Source organism: Bubalus bubalis, chromosome 9, assembly GCF_019923935.1.
Source record: "Bubalus bubalis isolate 160015118507 breed Murrah chromosome 9, NDDB_SH_1, whole genome shotgun sequence".
NCBI lineage: Eukaryota > Metazoa > Chordata > Mammalia > Artiodactyla > Bovidae > Bubalus > Bubalus bubalis.
The window spans coordinates 76,590,112-76,611,963 of NC_059165.1; the positions used below are offsets into that span (position 1 = coordinate 76,590,112).

Consider the following 21,852-nt stretch of genomic DNA (forward strand, 5'->3'; position numbering starts at 1 on the left):
TTATTTCAGATTGTCCCTGATTTACGATGGCTTGACTTAAGATTTTTTGACTCTATGATGGTGAGAAGACCATGTGCATTCTGTAGAAACTGTGGTTTGAATTTTGAATTCTGATCTTTTTCTGGGTTAGTGACAGATGGTGCATACTCTTTTGTGATGTGGGGGCAGTGAAGCCCCCAGTCAGCCATGTGATCATGATGGTAAACTACCCATACACTTAGAACATTGGTGTATTCACACAACCATTCTGGTTTTCACTTTAAGTACAATATTCCATGGACTTCCCAGGTGGCGCTAGTGGTAAAGAACCTGCCTGTCAATGCAGGAGATGCTGGAGACAGGGGTTCGATTTCTGGATCAGAAAGATCCCCTGGAGGAGGGCCTGGCAACCCACTCCAGTATTCTTGCCAGGAGAATCCCTATGGACAGAGGAGCTTGGTAGGCTACAGTCCATAGGGTCTCAAAGAGTCAGGACTGCAGCGACTTAGCATGCATGCACGCACAATATTCCATGAATTACATGAGATATCTAACAATTATACAAAAGTCTTTATGTTAGATGATTTTATCCAACTAATGTACGAGTTCTATACACACTTAAGGCAGGCTAGGCTAAGCTATGATGTTCTGTACATTGGTGTATTAAATGCATTTTCAACTTATGATGGATTTATCAGGACCCCTATTGTAAGTCAAGGAAAATCTGTATCCTTGCTTTACTCTGCTTATTGTGCATGGGTGCCAAGTCCCTTGAGTTGTGTCTGACTCTTTGCGATGCTATGGACTGTAGCCCGCCAGGCTTCTCTGCCCATGGGGATTCTCCAGGCAAGAATACTGGAGTGGGTTGCCGTGCCTTCCTCCAGGGCATCTTCCCAACCCAGGGATTGAACCCGCATCTCTTATGTCTCCTGCATTGGCAGGCAGGTTCTTTATTGGCAGGCACCACCTGGAAAGCCCATAACTTCCTATAATTTAGCACAGGAATGATGATTGGATTTGTTTCCCAAAGGAGTGACTGCATCCTTGTGTGGTTTTCTATGGCTTGATCTATAAAAGGACCCACAAAAGGTTTGTCCTGTATTTTTTTTTTCTGTTTTCATTTATGGCTTAAAGAGAGGTATTCAGTCCTATTAGTCACCTAGACCAGCTGCAGTGAGTCCCAAGAAGACCTGCAACAACTCTGTTAGACCATGAGTTAGTCTGAATTCCAGCGACAACTTGCACTGGGCGAGGTCTCTAAAATATTAGAGGATTAAGAAGAAATGTTCTCAATGAGAGACCTATGAAATACCTTTGGTTCTGGGGATTCTACCAGATTTAGACTGCTTAGAAATGGCTGACCAACAGCAAACCCTGTAAGCAGTTCAGTTCAGTTCAGTTGCTCAGTCGTGTCCGACTCTTTGCGACCCCATAAATCGCAGCACGGCAGGCCTCCCTGTCCATTACCAACTCCCGGAGTTCACTTGGATTCACGTTACTGTTTATTATTTCCAGTCTCCTCCCCCAAACCCCACTCCTATCCCATGCCTGACTCCTGCTCTGTCCCACTGTTTATGTATCACCTGTGACATTATGAAGCTGCTCTTGCCCTGGGATAAGGTATGAATGTCAAAGTGAGAGACGAGTCCTGAGGTAGAGATGAGGCAAGATCTCCCTGTACTCCTGGCATCCTGGCAGTATTTCCTGGAAAGAGGAGACTGGCTATCTCAAGAGGCCAGGATCTTGTGTAATAATGCGAAATATAGTGTTGGAGGTGCTCCAGGGAAGGAGATGGCATGTAAAGCTGATGGATTTTCAGTGGCTGAGATTGTGGGAAAAGGTGTTGAAGGACAGACCATCAGGAGCCTAGAGGGGATGGAACAGCATTAGGTATTTGTGTGTTCAAGGAACATGCAGCTGGAGCAAAGCCTGACAAGGCAAAAGGGGCAGGGCCTGTGAGGTCTTGAAGGTGAAGCTGAGAAGTGTGGAATTTTCTTTGATTCCTAGTGATAAGAACCAGGAGAATTTTTCAGCAGGCAAATAGCATAATCATTGTCACAGTTCAGCTTTAGTCTGTGTGTGAGCTTTAGGGTTTTGGTGCCCTTATTTCCCTTTTCTTCCTGGGTATTATCCAAGTTGTCAACTCTGTAATTTCTAAAATTCTTTAACACTTCTCCCCATGCCCCTTAATCACATACTTCCTTGTACTGTTTAACTTTTCATGCTTTTGTCTTATCACAAGTAGATTATAAGGGTCATAAGGGCCATATCTTTATCCACTTCTATTTCCCCTGCTGTGCCTAGTGCACTGGGTGCCCAATAAATATTTGCTGATTGGATAATAGCAGCCAATTACTGTATGTAAGTATAGCCACAGCTTCCTTCCTGTGGGGCATAATTTAGAGCTAAACATTTTTCAAGAGAGAGAGCAATCATAGTGGATTTGATTTATGTAGGTTAAAAAAAAAGAAATATTCAGAATCAGTTTTGTGATCTTGGTGTTTGCCAACATATTTTTAGGAAACTTAGGATAATGCTTTTATTTTTAAAATCCCATGGATTATTTTCGGCTTCAAACAGAGCTCTTATTTTGCCTAAATTAGGCAAATGGAGTAATAACCAGCCACAGAGTGAAGTCAGGGCTGCTTGACTCTTTGAATAGTGAAAGGTAGCCTTTTTTCGTGCACATGTAAAGACACTGATGGAATGAAACTCTTGTTTGGGATTTGGGGCAGGGTTTTATCTCCTCCATTTCCTAATTTGAATGAAATTTTCTTTGTCCCTGTAATTTCATTTACCAAATGTTTCATCACAGTCTCATGATTGTTGGAGACTTCTGCTTTCAAGCTATCAAAGACAATTTGCTTTCTTCTCTTGAAAATCCCCCTAAACAATTGAAAAGGGCAAAAGATCAGGATATTTTCTGCATACTCTATTCTTATAAACCTAGGAGATGTCTATAACCCCAAACCACACAGAACTTGAAGAAGGAAAGCAGATGAAGTGATGGCAAATGAGTTTGCAGAGAGAGATGGTCAAGAATAAAATGCTTGTGGGAGAGTGAGGAGAGAGGACCAGAAGTCACTGATGTACTCACAGAATCCCAGGAAGGCTCAGAAATAAGTTCCCAATTCCCCAGGGGTGAGACAGAAGGCCTTAGGATGTTTGTGGGGAGGATGTGAGAGTTGACAAGAGGTATAAGGGCATCCTACATTGACTAAAGAGAGAAGTTCTTCAATAGCAGCTCTGGAACAGAGAGAATGACCAATCCAGAATGGGGCAGAGTGAAGAGGGCTCCATGAGGGAGGTGGGTGAACAATGAAACTGACTAAAAAAGAAGGAAATGGAAGTCTGGGTTTAAATCCTATCTCGATCACCAGTGAACTATGAATAAAGCAAATCAGTTAATGCCTCTGGTCTTCAGATTCCTCTTTTGTTAAATAAAAGGTTAGAACATGTGATGTTTAAGGGCCATACAAACTCCTGAGATTTTGACATGATGTTGGGTAGAAAGCAATAAAACCCCAGTAGTTCCACTTCTAGGCATCTGCCAAAGAGAAACAAAAAGATATTCACACAAACACATCTAAGAAAATATTTGTAGAAGCATTAGTAAGAGCCCCAAACTAGAAACAGCCTAAATATCCATCAGTTGGTAAATGTTTAACAAAATGTGACATATTTATACAATGGAATACTATTTAGCAATTAAAAAGAAGGTACTATATATGCTATAACATGGATGAACCTTGAAAATATTATGCTAAGTGCAAGAAACTGGATACAAAAGACTGTATTGTAAGATTGCCTTTATCTGCAATGTCCAGAAAAGGCAAATGTGTAAAGATAGAAAATAGATGCATGGTCGTCTGAAGCTGAAGTGAGAATGGGGATTAAGGGCAAACAGGCACTTGTGGGATGATGACATTTTCCAAAACTGGCTTGTGGTGATGGTTGTAGAACTTTCTAAATCTACCAAAACTTATTGCATTGTACATTTATCATTAAATTATACCCCAGTGAAGCTGTAAAAAAGAAAAGATAACCAACCAACAAAGGGTAAGGGATGGAGAGGTGTAAGTGATTCAAGATTGGCAACATGCTGATTATTGTTGAGGGTGAGGATGGATAGTCAGGGCTTGTTATATTTTTTCTTTCTACTTCTGTGTATGTTTGAAATTTTACATAATAAAACAGTCTAAAGATACAAGAATAAGGGAAAAAGGCAACCACAAGCCTATTCTGTGGGTGTCAGGTAACACTTGTGATATGTATTTTACATGTGAGAGTAGGGAATGTTATAGACATGCTTAGGATATACGTTAAACCCCGTTGACAGCCAATCTGTAGTATATCAAGTCCCCTTTTTTTCTTTTTTAACTTAAAAAAACTGAGATCATTATTGATGTACTAGATGTACAATATTATATAAGTTACAGGTGTACTTATATAGTGATTCACAATTTTTAAAGGTTCTAGTTCACTTAAGACTATTATTATATTTGGGGGCTATATTCCTATCAAGTCATTTTTAATGTGGTAGCTCTTCCCTTTACCTCAGCAGGCACTTGAGAAAAGCATGGTGACCACATCATCAGAAAGAAGGTTTCGTTTTTATCAGCATGTTCTGTTTAAGTAAGTGTTACACATTTTAGAGAGGATAAAGTTAAAATAGGCTTTCTGGCTCTACAGGGAACCCTCCATCTTAGAAAAGTAGACCGTCTAAAACCATGTCATTTGTAATAGTTATCAATAGCTAGATTGTTTTTTTTATAGTTGAAACTTAGAAGCAATATCCCATTGCAGAGGCTGTCTGTTGTCAAAAGTGGGTATAAGAATGAGTATTGTTTTTCTTGTTTACTGAATGCTTGTGCGTGTATGTGTGCATAATTGCTTCACTCATGTCCGACTCTTTGTGACCCTACGGACTGTAGCCTGCCAGACTCCGCTGTCCATGAGATTCTCCAGGCAAGAATACTAGAGTGGGCTGTCATTTCCTTCTCCAGGGGAATTCCTAACCCATAGATCAAACCCATGTCTCCTGTGTCTCCTGCATTGCAGGCAGATTCCTTACCTACCGAGCCACTTGGGAAGCCCACTGTATACTTGTACAAGGATCTGTTTTTAAACATCATATCAACATTCCGAAGAAGATCGCTTTTTTGTTCTTATTTTATGATGAGAAAAGTTAAGGCCAAGGAAGCTGAATAACTTGCCTGAGACCGAGCAGCTGATTAATGTTCGGGCTGGGACCACCTGAGACTCTATAGATTGTGCTCTCATGGGTTTTATTCTCGCGGTTGTATTGGAACATATTTTATGTCAGAGGCCTTTCTTCCACAAACCTCAGGCTAACTTGTGTGGTGCACTCCCTTAGTGGAGTGGACGTGAGGTGGATGAGAAATAGGACGAGGCATTCTTCTGGGGTGAGGCTATATATCCTCAGGGCACATGTCGATCCCTGTTATGGCAGTGACCATCCTGGTGGCAGATTTTAGGCTGCCTCATGCAAGAAATGTCACAAATGATTCCTGAGCTTTGATTTGAAAGTGATGGAGACACTTGTCTAAAGTCAGATCCCTATATAACCACGATTATTATTTCTCACTTGTCTCTTGGCTTCCAGTCCATTCTTGAACTTGCCACCGAGTTGTGTTACTTCCATGTGTAAAAAACCATCAATTAATAAACCTCATTGTCTACAGAGTAAAGTCTGAAATCTTTAGTGTTCAGAGCTCCTCATATTTTCTTCACCCTATCTTTCTACTTTCCCTCCCACTGTTTTCCTATCAGATACCCTATGCCCATGACATCTGGTATATTCCACAGTTTGTACTCCTTTGTGTATTGTTTTGTTCCTGCTGACTATCCTTCCCTGATTCCCCCTTCTCTACTCGGCCAGCTCCTATTCAGCCTTCAAAGCCCCAGTGAAGCATCATCTCCTCTGGGAAGCCTTCTCTGATTTTTCCTTCATCAGCAATAGGCTCTTCCTTCTCTGGATCTTCATGATACTTTCTACACACCTCAATTACATGTGATTTTTGTAGTTATGTATGTGCCTCAGCTCCTTCAGGCTGGAGACCTGGTAGCCCCATCTTTGTGTTTTGTCACCCACTTCTCTGTCTGGCATTTACTAGGCCCACGGAGAAGGCAATGGCACCCTACTCCAGTACTCTTGCCTGGAAAATCCCATGGATGGAGGAGCCTGGTGGGCTGCAGTCCATGGGGTCGCTGAGGGTCGGACACGACTAAGCGACTTCCCTTTCACTTTTCACTTTCATGCATTGGAGAAGGAAATGGCAACCCACTCCAGTGTTCTTGCCTGGAGAATCCCAGGGACAGGGGAGCCTGGTGGGCTGCCGTCTATGGGGTCGCACAGAGTCGGACATGACTGAAGCGACTTAGCAGCAGCAGCAGCAGCAGCAGGGAATGTTGGTAGAACTAATTTTTCCACAGAAATCTGATTTACACGTTTTAAAGACTTTTACCCAATGTCTTTACATGGGGAAAAAAAAATGGGAACTGGCCTGGAAGTATCAAGATAAGATACTTACAATGTATCAGAAATACAGCCCTATTCCTTAAGGTAAAATATATTCAAGTATCAACCAGGATGCTAATGTTCCCAGTACGCCCTCTTCCCAGCTCCAGTGTCTCATCTAACTGTTTTTGTGGAGGAAGGTGTAGTCAAATGAGAGTCCAGGTACTGGACAGGGGTGAGAAAGATGTGCCTAGGAATTTTCCAGTTTATTATAAGAAAGAAGACACAACTTAGATTAAATAATTTCTAAGGTCCCATCAAGCTCTGAAATATTTTTCGTTGTTTTAGTCTCCATCTTTTAGCAAATAAGAGAAAGGAAATTTTGGTTAATTACTCGCTAGATATTTTGAATCATAGGACCATATGTGGTGACCTATTTGGGGTCAGACTGGCCAGGTCTTTGAACTTGACCTTCAAACCATCTGTTTGAACCATCCGTATGTTCAGATCATTTGGTTCTAAGCTGTAGCTTGTGTGACTGCTTACTAGTATTTTATGGACAAGAAGATTCATGTGCTTTCATGGTGATAATCCCAATAGATTTATATTTCAGGGGAGATAGTCTAGAAACATGGAACCTTTTTATGAGAGAAAATAATTTCTAGAAACGTGAACAGTTTTTTTCCCTCCTCTGCTTCTAGTATGTTTCCTGCTAGCCACTGGGTAAGTGTTACAAGTAAAAATTCACCTTTCTTTGGGAAGGATGAGCTGAAAATGATCTCTGTTTCCCTTGGAAAACTGGTTTGCAGAACTGTCAAATTATTCATCCATATTGAGTGGGAGAGCCATCTGGTTTTCCATGGTGCTCCCCCTCCTTTTTCTCATCATCATTTAGTGGACATTTTATGAGCTCACGTGGAGGGTGTTGCTCTCCTGACCATCATCTTTTCATCTGGGTTAGCTGGCTCAGTGCATTAATTTCCACTTTTAATTAACACTTTAAGCATATGAGCTAAGATGGTTCACCTACAAAAACAAATGAAAATGCCAAACTGCAAAGCAAAGCAGGTTTCCTGTCATGTGCTGGGGAGAAAATAACTCTGAACTTTCTCCCTGCTCTTCTTTTGCATCACCCTTGAAGGAGAGAGACTTCCTAGTTGGATTTCCCACTTCTCGTTTTATATTTGCTATTGTACATTATTATACTTTGAGCCACTAAAACTATAATTTCTGCCTTCATTCATTTGATTTTTATTATGTTTTAGAACATTGCATGGGGAGATCTACCTGTCATGCCTGCCATATCCTACTCTGCTTCTCTTCTCTGAAAAAAAACTATTTCTGTGCCCTAGAGCCCTGCAAAGCAGAAACCACAAAAACGGGGAAAATTGGGGAACTGGGGCCTGGTTTCTGGGTGAACTCCTTTAGGGGAACAGCTCTGCAGCCAGAATAAACATTCCACTTTGGTAGAGATAACTACTTGGTTTTCCATTACCCACGCCAGTGAGGTCATAAAGAGTATGGTTACTTTAATGAGCGTCGTGTTTTGTTTAAAGTGTGTATTGCTTGGTAGAAAATGCTCAGAGTTCAGAAGCCAGAGGACTGGGTCCCAGTTAATGTTTCGCTGCTGATGATATGTTACGCAGAAAACACTTGGCCCTCTTCCTCCTCCCTCTGCCCTTTCTTGCCGTGCACAGAGTGAGGGCTGCGGGGTGGGCTTGGGTAGATGGACCTGTTCTCTGGAGGGCCAGCACCACTGTGTATCTTGACTCGAATCTCACAGCCCTCAAAGATAGGAGACAGGGCTTTCTCTTCCATTATCCTGTGGGTGCAGGAGAGTGAAGTAAATCCAAAAAGATATATGTGTTGTGTTAGTTGCTCAGTCGTGTCTGACTCTTTGCAACCCCGTGGACTGTAGCCTGCCAGGCTTCTCTGTCCATGGGATTCTCCAGGCAAGAATACTGGAGTGGGTTTCCATTTCCCTTCTCCAGGGGATCTTCCCGATCCAGGGGTCTAACCCAGGTATCCTGCATTGCAGGCAGATTCTTTACCATTGAGACACGAAGGCAGAAGGCTCAGTGAATGCTTGCTTCAGAGAAAAAAAAAACTGAGAGGAAAAACAAGTTGAATTCAGTAGAAGGTCCACGCAGGAACCAGAATAACCATGGGCAGAACAGGAAGCAATGGATGGGAAGGATGAGCCTGTTCCAGCCCTGGCACAGGCATTCCTGAGAGGGTCACCCTGCCCTTAAGTTCTAGCCCTTCACATTGTGTAAGTGAACCCAATGGTGAGAAGTAAATAGAAAATAACAAGTTTATATCACTTGTATAATAGTTTCCTACCATTGTTTGGGGGTGAAATATTTCACCTAAGTAAATTTACTGGGTAAGTGGTTTCCACCTGTCAACATTTCAACCAGCTGGAATGGCAATGCTCTCCACCTTTCTGCCCTCTGTCTTCTGAGTATAAACTGAGGCGAGACTGCCCTCCATGTTTCTGCCTCCTGCAGGCTCTTTCTCAGACATGGATCCCATCCTGTCTCACCCAAGCTTCAAATGCTAGAAATTGGTCCCCTGCTTTCAGGATCAAGTTCAAACTCCTTGACTTAAAAATGAAAGGCCTCATTAACTGGTTCTGGTCCAACTCTCAATCTCATTTTCTTTCCCCTTTCCAGAGGCATTCTGTACTTCAGCCATTCTGAACCATTTCTTACACTTACGTATGTTATGCGTGCTAGTCACTCAGTCAAGTCTGACTCTCTGCATCCCCATGGACTGTAGCCCGCCAGGCTCCTCTGTCCATGGGATTTCCCAGGTAAGAATACTGGAGTGGGTTGCCATTTCCTTCTCCATGGGATCTTCCTGACCCAGGAATTGAACCCAGGTCTTCTGCATTGCAGGTAGATTCCTAACCGTCTGAGCCACGAGGGAAGCCCTTCCTACAGTTAGTTGAATTTAAGGTTTCACACATATTGTTTTTTCTGCATGGAGTGCCCACTTGCCTCATCTGCATTCCTGATGTGAGATGCTCCTAGGTGTATCCTCCTCTTCTCAGCCTCTGACTCCCCCACATAAATAGGATGATGCCCTTCTGGATTCCCCCAGGGTGTCTTATCACAGAATTCTCTACTGTACTGTAACTATGGGTCTACTGGCCTGCCTCCCCAACAATGGTGATTATAGCATTTAGTGAGCAGTTACTAAATATTAGGTGCTTTTCTAAGAGTTTAATGTGTATTAACTCGTTTCATCTTTATAGCAACATTTTTCAATAGATGCTCTTATTTTCTCTATTTTAAGGAGGAGTGAATTGAGTCACAGGACACTGTACAACTCACCCCTGGTCTTGCTGCTACTGTTGATAGAAGTAGGACCTTTTTAAAAGGCTTTTTGCCATTTTATTTTAAACTGTTTTAATTACAACATTAAAAAAAATTAATTTATTTTTTATTTTTTGCTATGCTGGGTCTTTGTAGCTGTGCAGGGGCTTTCTCCATTTGCATCAAGCGGGTGCTGCTGGCTAGTCATGATTCGCAGGCTGCTTGCTCATTGCGGTGGCTTCTCTTGATGTAGAGCACAGGCCTTAGAGCAGGGGCTCAGTAGTTGTGGCACAGGGGCCTAGTTTCTCCACGGCAGGCGGAATCTTCCTGGACCAGGGATTGAACCCATTTCCCCTGCATTGCAAGGAAGAGTCTTAACCACTGGACTACCAGGGAAGCCCTGAGGTAGGATTTGACCCCAAGCACATTGGCTCCACAGCCTGAATCACTACACCCCCTGCCTGTCTGTAGCAACTGCACCCCTCATTAGGGAATGCAGCGGGCATGCTGTGTTTAAGGTAAAAAAGGAATGAGTAAATGCAGTTATGCGCTGAGTTTACAGAGGCTAGTTGGTCTAAAACGAAGATCTCCAGATTGTCATTTAAACATCTTCTGTTTAGCTTCACTGCCTCCTCTTTGTTGGTTGTCAGTTTTTGATGTGATCCCTGCTAATCTTACCTTCAGTCAGTTCAATCACTCAGTCATGTCCGACGCTTTGCAACCCCATGGACTGCAGCACGCCAGGCCTCCCTGTCCATCACCAACTCCTGGAGTTTACTCAAACTCATGTCCATTGAGTCAGTGATGACATCCAACTATCTCATCCTCTGTCATCCCCTTCTCCTCCCTCCTTCAATCTTGCCCAGCATCAGGGTCTTTTCAAATGAGTCAGTTCTTTGCATCAGGTGGCCAAAGTATTGGGATTTCAGCTTCAACATCTGTCCTTCCAATGAATATTCAGGACTGATTTCCTTTAGGATGGACTGGATGGATCTCCTTGCAGTCCAAGGGACTCTCAAGAGTCTTCTCCAACACCACAGTTCAAAAACATCAATTCTTCTACACTCAGCTTTCTTTAAAGTCCAACTCTCACATCCATACATGACTCCTGGAAAAAACATTGCCTTGACTAGATGGACCTTTGTTGGCAAAGTAATGTCTCTGCTTTTCAATATGCTATCTAGGTTGGTCATAACTTCTCTTCCAAGGAGTAGCGTCTTTATATTTCATGCCTGTAGTCACCATCTGCAGTGATTTTGGAGCCCAAAAAAATAAAGTCTGACACTGTTTCCACTCTTTCCCTATCTGTTTGTCATGAAGTGATGGGACCAGATGCCATGATCTTTGTTTTCTGAATTTTGAGCTTTAAGCCAAATTTTTCAGTCTCCTCTTTCACTTTCACCAAGAGGGTCTTTAGTTCTTCTTCACTTTCTGCCATAAGGGTGGTGTCATCTGCATATCTGAGGTTATTGATATTTCTCCCAGAAATCTTGATTCCAGTTTGTGCTTCATCCAGCCCAACGTTTCTCATGATGTACTCTGCATAGAAGTTAAATAAGAGACTGACAATATACAGCCTTGACATACTCCTTTTCCTATTTGGAACCAGTCTGTTGTTCCATGTCCAGTTCTAACTGTTGCTTCCTGACCTGCATACAGATTTCTCAAGAGGCAGGTCAGGTGGTCTGGTATTCCCATCTCTTTCAGAATTTTGCACAGTTTATTGTGATCCACACAGTCAAAGGCTTTGGCATAGTCAATAAAGCAGAAATAGATGTTTTTCTGGAACTCTCTCGCTTTTTCGATGATCCATCAGATGTTGGCAATTTGATCTCTGGTTCCTCTGCCTTTTCTAAAACCATCTTGAGCATCTGGAAGTTCACGGTTCACATATTGCTGAAGCCTGGCTTGGAGAATTTTGAGCATTACTTTGCTAGCATGTGAGATGAGTGCAATTGTGTGGCAGTTTGAGCCTTGTTTGGCATTGCCTTTCTTAGGGATTGGAATGAAAACTGACTTTTCCAGTTCTTATTGTCTTATTGACCTTTTCCATTCTTATGGTCTTCCTGTTTCTACACAGATAGAACTGGCTAGGGAAAAGAGCTTGTGAGGAGGGGCTAGAAGGATGACTGCTGCAGAAGACAGTGATGGCCTTTTGTAAACTTGTGGCCCTCCCTGACCCACAGGGAAACCCTTCATGGTGCACCCAAAGTCCCCAGAGCCTGAACTTCGAAATCCTTATCATTATCTGAGTACAGTGTAGTACTCGCTGATAATGTGTAGTCAACAGAGTTACCGTCTTATTGGCGATGTTGTGAAATCAAAGACCCTGATTACAGGAACTCATTTTTCTCAGATGAAACTAACTATCCCTGTTTTCTCATAATTTCCTTTCAATAAACTGATAGTATCCTTTTAGAAATTATTTTAAATGATCTTCTGTACCAGTCTTGTAGCACATGTTTCCCTTTTGGATGTTTCCACAAACAAGACAACACATCTCTGTTTAATGCAAATTGATTTAAGTGATACCTTTTCCTAACTTCTAACCCGGTGTTGGAAACTGCGCTGCACCAGAACAAAGAACTCCGGAAGGAAAGGGGAGGCGAAAATTATCATTGAAAGAGTACATATAATTAAATCATTTACAAGTAAGTCAATGTAATATGCCTTCTGTCATGATATAAAGAGAAAAATAATGCCACATTATTTTTGCTTAAAGGGAGGGGGCGGTAAACGTAAATCTTTACATTCCAAGCTGTAACAACAGAGATGGAGGCTTTTGAAGTGTAAGTTCTGGCGCTGTGGGCCACTCAGGTACAGGCTCCCCCTATGAACAGAATTTAAGTAAGCTGATTTGCAAAAGAAAATGGAAGGTCTGAGGAAATATAGAGTATTTAAAATATTTTCTTGATCATCATTTTAGGAGTTCCTCCCCTCAAAAATGAGCTTAGTTTTCAAGTAGCCATTTTCTTAATTGATTAAATTGGGTAGGGGGACAGTATACTTTGTCATCAGGGAATGAAATTTCTGAATGTTTGCTTCACTTTATAACAAGTGTTAGAATATTAAGGTCTTAATCTCAAAAGATTTAGGTTCTTCATCTCAGATTGGTATTATCAATTCTTATTTTTCTGTTTCATTTTGCTTTTATTTATTTTTTTCATTTCCCTTTTTTATTTTCAATTCTAATCTTGAAAATCGTTTGGAATAAAATTTTTTAAACTGTGATACTTCTAATCTATTTTTTATGTGTTGTAAAGGATACCCACCTTATGTGAAAATATTCAGGTCATGGTAGCTCAGGCCTCTGCTGGACTGCTATTGGAAATTTCTTTGCCTTAGACCTGGGTAGGCCAGAGAGTTACTGCCTTCCCCCCAACCCCCGCCACCTTAGTAATCCCAAGGATGGAGGACCTCAAGATGAGAATCACTGCCCTGAAGTTTCACCTTCTGAGGGTTCCGCAGGGACCTAGCATACCTGTGCTCAGGACCGGTGCTGGTCCTTCCAGTTGCCATCCTCTGCTGGTGTGGTTGGCTGTGGCCAGACTCGGCCTCCCACCCCCACACCCGCTGCTTTCTCCCTCAGAGAACACTTTCTCTGCTTTGCTGCTCTATCTTCCCAGAGGGCAAGACTTCCTCTGAGTTCCTAACTCTTTCCCCACCCTGACCCCCGCCTGCCCCACCAGTCTTCCAGCATGAAGACCAAGCTAGAGCTTTTGTCAGTACTTGCCTCAGTGATCAGAAAGGAAGAAGCATTGCTATGTGCTCAGGATTTCTTAGTGAACTTCCCTCTTCTTCGATCCTTGCTTTTCATTTCTTGTAAAATAAAAAAATCTCCTGGGGGTGGTTTCCCCAAAAGAAATAACCTGTCCCAGTGGTTGTCCAAGCCACTACTTTTTAGGAACCTGCAACTACTTATAGGTGGTTTGTTTTGTTTTTATTTGGAAATAGTATGTGTTCCAGGATAACACCTCAAACCTTAAGAAAGAATGTAGGATAAAGTAAAATAAAAGAAAATATCTTTTGCTTCCCTTGTGTTAGTGTTATAATTAGAGGTAATTTTCTAGAAAGTTGTTATGCATGTTCAAGCGTGTGTATTAATATGTACCGAAATAGTATTGTACCACTCTATTTCATGGATTCTAAGATGCCATTGCTTGTACACCAATTTCCCAGATGTTAAGACATGAAGAAATGTGCATTTTACAGTCAATATGATATAGAATATTACTCTTAAAACTGAGACCTTTCTTTTTTCACACATTTTCAATATCTCGAGCATCAGTCCACATTAGCATTTTTTTATGTCATGGTATTCTACATTCCAATCTATATTCACATACAGCTGTGCATATGTGTGCTTGTGTACAGAATTGTGTCCAACTCTTTGCGACCCTAAGGGCTGCAGCTTGTCAGGCTCTTCTGTCCATGGGATCCTCTAGGCAAGAATAATGGTGTGGGTTGCTATTTCTTTCTCCAGAGGATCTCCCTGACCCAGGGGTTGAACCTGCATCTCCTGCATTGTAGGCAGATTCTTTACCACTAAGCCATCTGGGAAGCCCATGCAAATACATATTCCATATTTCAAATCCACAGCTGTATCATGATTTAAGAATTTTCTTATTGTTGAACATTCATTGTTTTATAGGTTTTCTATATCAGTTTTTATAGAAACAGATTCTTTAATTTATTTTAATTTTTTTAATTAGATGAAAGAGTCTTTAAATTCTATAGTGTTTTATAGTTTTCAAAAGTTTCACACACATGATTTCATATAATCCCATAATAACTATCCCTCCACCTTTATATTGCCCATCCCCTCTCCTTGCCCCACTGGTAACCACTAGTTCTCTATATCTGTGGGTCTGCTTCTTTTTTGTTTTATAAATTGTTTGTTGTGTCTTTTAGATTCCACATATAAATGGTATCATGCTGTGGAATATAGGTTTTTATATTCCAATTAATGCTACAGTAAACCTCCTTGTTTATATGTCACTGTATTCAAGCAGTTATAAGTTTCTCAGAGTAAATTGTTGGGTTGAAAGGTGTGCACCTTCATTATACTTTTTTTTAGTGCAACTTTTATAAAAGTCTTTTAATAGCTTCTGTGTTTTCAGTGTGAGGAAGGAGTCAAACAGCCTGATGCATAGCTTCTGCTAGTGATCCCCTGTCAAGAAAACCTGGAAAGATGGATAGACACATCTAATTAAGCATCTATATTTATCCATTCATGGGCTTCCCTGGTGGCTCAGACGGTAAAGAATCAGGCTGCAATGCAGGAGACCCAGGTTCAATCCCTGGATCCCTGGAGAAGGGAATGGCTACCCTGTCCAGTATTCTCACCTGGGAAATCCCATGAACAGAGGAGCCCGGCAGACCACAATCCATGCAGTCACAAAGAGTCAAACGCAGACTGAGCAGCTAACACTTTCACATTTTTTTTTTTTTCACTTTCACTGTAGTCTTTCATTCTGAGGTGCCTGTTTTTTCATTTTTAACAATTCTAATTGGAGATTTGTTATAATGTTGTAGTCCTTCCCCTATAACTCCTGCTATTAAATTGTATATCTTAACAATCAATTGAATCAAAATAGGATATATTTTAGTGTGTGTGTGTGTGTATACATATGTAGATGCACTTCAAAACTTACTTGGAAATGATTCTTATTCTGATTTAATGATGAAAATGTAGTTGTTATTTTCCTGCTGAAGCAGTCTTGCCACTAACCAGAGTTTTACAGCTGCACTGTGTTTATCTAGCATCAGCTACTCCTCCCCTTTAGAGTCTGCACATGTAATTTAAAAACATTCATTTACTGAAGAGTACCTTCTCAAGGAAAAATCAAATCACAAACAGCACCTTGAGAAATGCTAATACCATTTCACTTAGAGTTAAAGCCTTTAGAAGTTGATTCCAACCTCCTTAACTTACAGAGGAGGAAACTCATGACTTAACACATGTTATCTTGGGCATCTTGCCCAACTGATAATTGACAGTAAAATAATATTATTAAATGAATACGGCAGAGCTTGAAGGTATTCTTGAGTCATGAAATGACAGCTTTGGTGCAAATGACAGCCTTTCCTCCTGTCCTGCTGACGTACTCACAAATATTCTACCTGCAGACATTTTTCAGGGTAATCTGCATCATTTCTTAGGAGCTTGGCGTTGGCGAGCCTGGCCTCTCACACTTGTTTCTCGCTTTCTGCTTAATTCGTATAAATCTCCTGTATTTTTCTGTGTAGCACTGTTCCTCCACCTTTATTTTTTTAGCTTCCTAGCTGGTGTGCAGTATATCATACAGGCTGCCCTCTCCTGACTTTTGGCGCCAGAGGCTTCCAGTACATCAGAAGTGGCGTTGTGAGTAGGTCTTAAACAGTTGGCACTTAATAAATGTTGTTGATTGTCTTAGCTTTTTTTTGGTCTCTCTTAAGACTGTTTCAGTAGTGCACTGGCAGGGTATCTGAGCCAGTGTACTCCTCTGTGCCCCATAAAAGTTGATGTATTTTCTTTCCAGCGATTGATCATTTACCTAGTCAAAAGGCAAAAGCAATCTTGCACGTGTATAATAAAATTGTTAAAACTACTTTCTTGTTATCTGTCACCCGGCATGCAAGGAGACAGTTATTTACATTTTCAGTTGCTTTTTGTGAAACAAAGATCAAAGACCTCTTCTGCAGCTTCCTCCTCTACTTAAACCAGAACTTCCTTCCTCTGTACTAAAAGCCTTGGTAACATGCATTAGTATTAGACTTTCTCACCCTGAGTGGCAGATAATAATTTTGCTGGACCAAGATTACACGTGGCCGCTTCATCTGTAGGTGCCCCTGTATTTCTGAATGGAAGCCCTTGCAACACATTTAGAGGTCTATGAAGAAGTATATTTTGTTTTTATTTCTTTCAGGGAGAAAGACTTTATGGGGGTGTGTCTCACTAATTTTCAGTCTTTTTCTGGTTATGGACCCTTCTGAGCATCTGATAAAAGCTTGAGGTGGGTGAGGCTTGGTAGCTCAGGACAGCCATGGTTCATTTCAGCACTTCTCTGAAAGTGATTCCCTTTCAATTGCTGTTTAAATAATATGTTAACAAGATGACTCCTCAGGATAATGAAAAGATAACAGTACAGGATTTACGGTCAGAGCAAGGGTGGGTACTTCTACACATGACTAAAGCATCAGTGTTCAGACTATTGGAGGTGGAAAGGAGATCAAGGGGGGCATTTGGTGACCCTCCCACAAAAGGCAAGCACCCCACTCTTAGGACATTCTGATGCCCCCAGAGCCCACTCAGGGGCTCTTAGGGATCTGCAGGCCTCAGATTGGGAAGTTCTGCTCTCAGGCTTGATGGCAATTACTTTCTTGGGTCCAAGAAACCTGGAGTGGGGGCGGGGGGGGGGGGGGGGGCGGCCATTACCTGAATTTCAGCTCATGCTTCCCAGGTGTGAGGCCCTGCCAGTCAAGTTGCTGCTGCTGCTGCTAAGTCGTGTCAGTCATGTCCTACTCTGTGTGACCCCATAGATGGCAGCCCACCAGGCTCCCCCGTCCATGGGATTCTCCAGGCCAGAGTACTGGAGTGGGATGCCATTGCCTTCTCCAGCCAGTCAAGTTACTTCACTTCTTTTAAGTCACTGTTTTCCCACTGAAAGTGGGAAGAAATAAAACTAGGCACACAGGAGGGTGGGAGGCCTAACAGGGATGCCGTGAATAAAGCACCTGCCACATTCAGGTGGTGGCTCTTCTTTTCTCTTTCTCCATCCATCTTTGGTTTCTTTTGTGGGGAGTTTTCTTCCCTAGGAGGTAGATTTCACAGAGTAACAGATATCACTAGCTGTACTGAGGCTGTTCTCAGAGCTCCAATGCCTTTGCAGAGGTTGGGAAATGGATGTCACTCTCTAACCCCCCACCCCACTTCCCCATCCTCCCCCCAGGACCGTGCCACCAAAAACACTCCTGGGGGCACTGCACCAAGACCAGAAAGGCAGTGGGGCCATCCTCAGAGGACCCCGAGGGGAGGAGGGAGGGAGCACAGTGCTCATTGACCAAAATGGAACCTCCCTCTCAGACAGTAACAACCATGGGAGACCCTCTGATGGGGAAGGTAAGGCAGGACGGCGCCCCCTAGAGGACTCCAGGACAGCTCTCCACAGTGGAGGGAAGGAAGGTCCCAGAAAGCTTGGAGAAGGCAGAGAGACAAACCTGGCCTGGGCCAAAGACTGGTCTTAAACTTGATGACTGCTCCGAGAGCAGGGCTTTGTCTTTCCCTTCCTTCTTTTCCTTCTCCTTTTCTTCAAGACCAAAAAACCCTATACCCCCAAATCTTAAATATTCCTAGCTTTGTTTGGTGTTCATTTTAAAGGGAATTAAAGGAGGAGAAGGAGGTGACAGCAGATGAGATAGTTGGATGGCATTACCGACTCAATGGACATGAGTTTGAGCACTCCAGGAGATAGTGAAGGATAGGGAAGCCTGGTGTGCTGCAGTCCATGGGGTCGCAAAGAGTTAGACATGACTTAGCGACTGAACAACAACAAAGGAGGAAATGGTGGCATGGATCTTGAAAGATTAAATGAGTATGACCCTAATGCATGAACACTTTTATATCAATGTGAGGAGGAAATAAGGCGATTAGCAAAAGTGGAGTATAATTAGTAAGGAATGCGGATGAAAGGACCTTGTGAGTGTTCATTCAAGAAGGAGGAATGAAGTTCAGGTTTGTGGAGTTTGAGTGTTCATCAGAGGAATAAAAATATCTATCTGGGGGAGGAAATAGCAACCCACTCCAGTATTCTTGCCTGGAAAATCCCATGCACAGAGGAATCTGGTGGGCTACAGTTCATAGGATCAGAAAGAGTCAGACACAACTGAGTGAGCACAAACAAACAACAAAAATACCTAAAGACTTTTGGTCCTTTTGAGGTTCAGCAGAATGCTACATCAATTGCTTCTCAAGGACGATTGCAAAGTATGGAACTGGCTTCCTTCTTGCAAAGTATTGATTGATTCTCCATCCATCATATCCTTGAACCACTTCTTCCCTCTTTAAATTCTCTTTCTTCTACATCCTTTGTATTTCTTTCTTTCTTTCTTTTCTGGACTCTTTGTTGTGGTTTTGTAAAATAGATTTAGCCTCATAGTATGGACTGTTGAACATAGCACTGATTGATAACCTTATAACACAGAATTGGTGTAAACTGATTTCTTATCTAGAACATTTTCAGTGGGAACCCAGGCATAGGTTTATCAAGGTGGAAATCAAAGTCCTAGATCTGTGTGCTTTGGGATGTTCAGTTCAGTTCAGTTCAGTCGCTCAGTCGTGTCCAACTCTTTGCGACCACATGAATTGCAGCACGCCAGGCCTCCCTGTCCATCACCAACTCCCGGAGTTCACCCAAACTCATGTGCATCGAGTCAGTGATGCCATCCAGCCATTTCATCCTCTGTCATCCCATTCTCCTCCTGCCCCCAATCCCTTCCAGCATCAGGGTCTTTTCCAATGAGTCAACTCTTCTCATGAGGTGGCCAAAGTATTGGAGTTTCAGCCTGAGCATCAGTCCTTTCAATGAACACCCAGGACTGGTCTCCTTTAGGATGGACTGGTTGGATCTCCTTGCAGTCCAAGGGACTCTTAAGAGTCTTCTCCAACACCAGAGTTCAAAAGTGTCAATTCTTCGGCACTCAGCTTTTTTCACAGCCCAACTCTCACATCCATACATGACCACTGGAAAAACCATAGCCTTGACTAGACGGACCTTTGTTGGCAAAGTGATGTCTCTGCTTTTGAATATGCTATCTAGGTTGGTCATAACTTTCCTTCCAAGGAGTAAGCATCTTTTAATTTCATGGCTACAATCACCATCTGCAGTGATTTTGGAGCCCCCAAAATAAAGTCTGACACTGTTTCCACTGTTTCCCCATCTATTTCCCATGAAGTTTTGGGATGTTACTTTCTACTTACCTGATAGAATTTGATGACCCAGGGTTGGAGGGCAAGTGGGCAAACATGGGAATTTTTCAAATACTATTTATACATTTCTCAAATACTATTTATAAGATTGCAGATTACAACTTTCTGGGGAATAGTCTGATGATATGTATCAAAATTTGAAATATGTATACCTTTTAATCCTGCCATCCCACTCCTAAGAATTCATTTTTTTTTCCTAGGAATCCATTCTTAGGTAACAACTGGACACATGCAGAAATATGTTAGGCTCAAATGTATTCTTATGATATCCACTACAATATTATATGTAACAGAAAAGAATTGGAAGCAGCCTAAATGATCATTAACAAAACCTAGTTCATGCATTGGAGAAGGAAATGACAACCCACTCCAGTATTCTTGCCTGGAGAATCCCAGAGATGGGGAAGCCTGGTGGGCTGCCGTCTATGGGGTCGCACAGAGTCGGACACAAAAGAAGTGACTTAGCAGCAGCAGCAGCAGTTTAACTAAAGGCTTCCCCAGTGGCTCAGGTGGTAAAGTATCTGCCTGCAATGCAGGAGACCCGGGTTTGATCCCTGGGTTGGGAAGAGACTCTGGAAAAGGAAATGGCAACCCACTCCAGTATTCTTGCCTGGAGAATCCCATGGACAGAGGAGCCTGGTGAGTTAAATTAGTTATGAAACTTCTACTTGGTCAACTAGTGTTGAGCCATGACAGGAAGAAAAAAGACCTATATATTCACTTTGAAAGATACTCATATTATTGAATTCCAAGCTAATGTGTATGATATGTTTTAGATAAAAGTAAAGGCATTGAGGCAAGGAGTAGACATGCTTGTTTGGCATTTAAAATCTGGAAAGAGGGAGGCGGGTGAAACCCTTGAAGGTGGTCAGAGGAACAAACTTCCAGCTATAAGATGAATAAATTCTGGGGATGTGAAGTGCACATCATGGTGACTGTAGTTAACAATACTGTATTGTGTGTCTGAAAGTTGCTAAGAGACTAGATTTAAGGAGTTCCCACCATTAAAAAAAAAATGCAACTGTGTGAGGTGATAAATGTGTTAAGTAACCTTACTGTGGTAATCATCTTGTAATCTGCACATTTATGAAATCAGTATGTTGTACATCTTAATGTAGTACAATGTATATATCAATTATATACCAATAAAACTGAGGGAAAATTTTAGAAGGAAAAAACAAATGTTATCAGCGATTCTAACTAGGGAAAGATTGGGAACAGTGCTATGGTTTGGTACAGCAGCTTGAGCTAGAGTCTGTATTTGTTGTTGTTTGGTTGGTTGGTTTTTTTAAATTACTTGTTATTTGAGCCAGGGTTTGAAAACAGGGATCTGGATTCATATATCATGGCCCTGCTCTTTCCTAGAGTTGTGACTTTGACATTGTACTTAACCTCTGTTTCTCTGGGCCATGGAACTCATCATGGCTCTGACCTCATTTTGTGAGGATTAAAAATCAGATTAAAAAAAAAATGAAATACTTAGTTCAACACTTGGCACATAATATATAGTAAGTGTTCAGCCTACTGTAATTTTTATAAAGAAAATATGTTACTTCTTTCATTACAGAGAAAGGAAAGCTATTTCGTGGGAAGTGGTAGTTCGTTTTAGAAGCTTAAGTAATATTCTCAGGAACTAGAATGTAACTGCCAAAGGGGACAGATTTGTTAACAGGGTAGAGTAAGAACTTGTCAGCTTTGTGAAATCCGAATGTGAAAGAATATCAAAGGGCAGAAGGAACCTAAAGGCAAATGGGGTAAAGTTCTGTAAGCACTAAATAGGATATGAATCTTTAAAGAGAAGTTAAAGTTAATTGGAACAATCTGTACTTGGAAAAAAAACTATTCAATAAAAACCAGGATAAATACTTGTTTTGATTGTCACTATAATCTTTAGCTTCAATATTAAAAGGGGTTAAATATGTTGAAAGGATATTATATAAGGTAAAAAATGGTTGACAGTACTCCAGAAATTTTCCATAACAATTGGATAAGAAGTGAGAGCTTTGTATTTGTCATTTTTCTCATTGGTAATTAGTTCAAGGTTGAGAATTTAATTTGACTTTAAAGTTATTTAAAAGTTCCAAAGAAAATTATTTTCCACTTAT

General features: G+C 41.6%; 1 protein-coding gene across 3 annotated transcripts in view; it reads left to right on the forward strand.

The window, feature by feature from the left end:
• The window catches only part of TNFAIP8 (TNF alpha induced protein 8), a 143,258-nt gene that overhangs the window by 25,644 nt on the left and 95,762 nt on the right, over window positions 1-21,852 (forward strand). Inside the window, exon 1 of one of the 3 annotated variants that reach the window (XM_044947792.1) lies at window positions 16,120-16,144. The exons of the other annotated variants lie outside the window; for them this stretch is intronic. The gene's annotated coding sequence lies outside the window, so the exon portion shown is untranslated. Of the gene's footprint in view, window positions 1-16,119; window positions 16,145-21,852 lie in introns of those variants that run through there. 3 annotated transcript variants of the gene reach the window in all.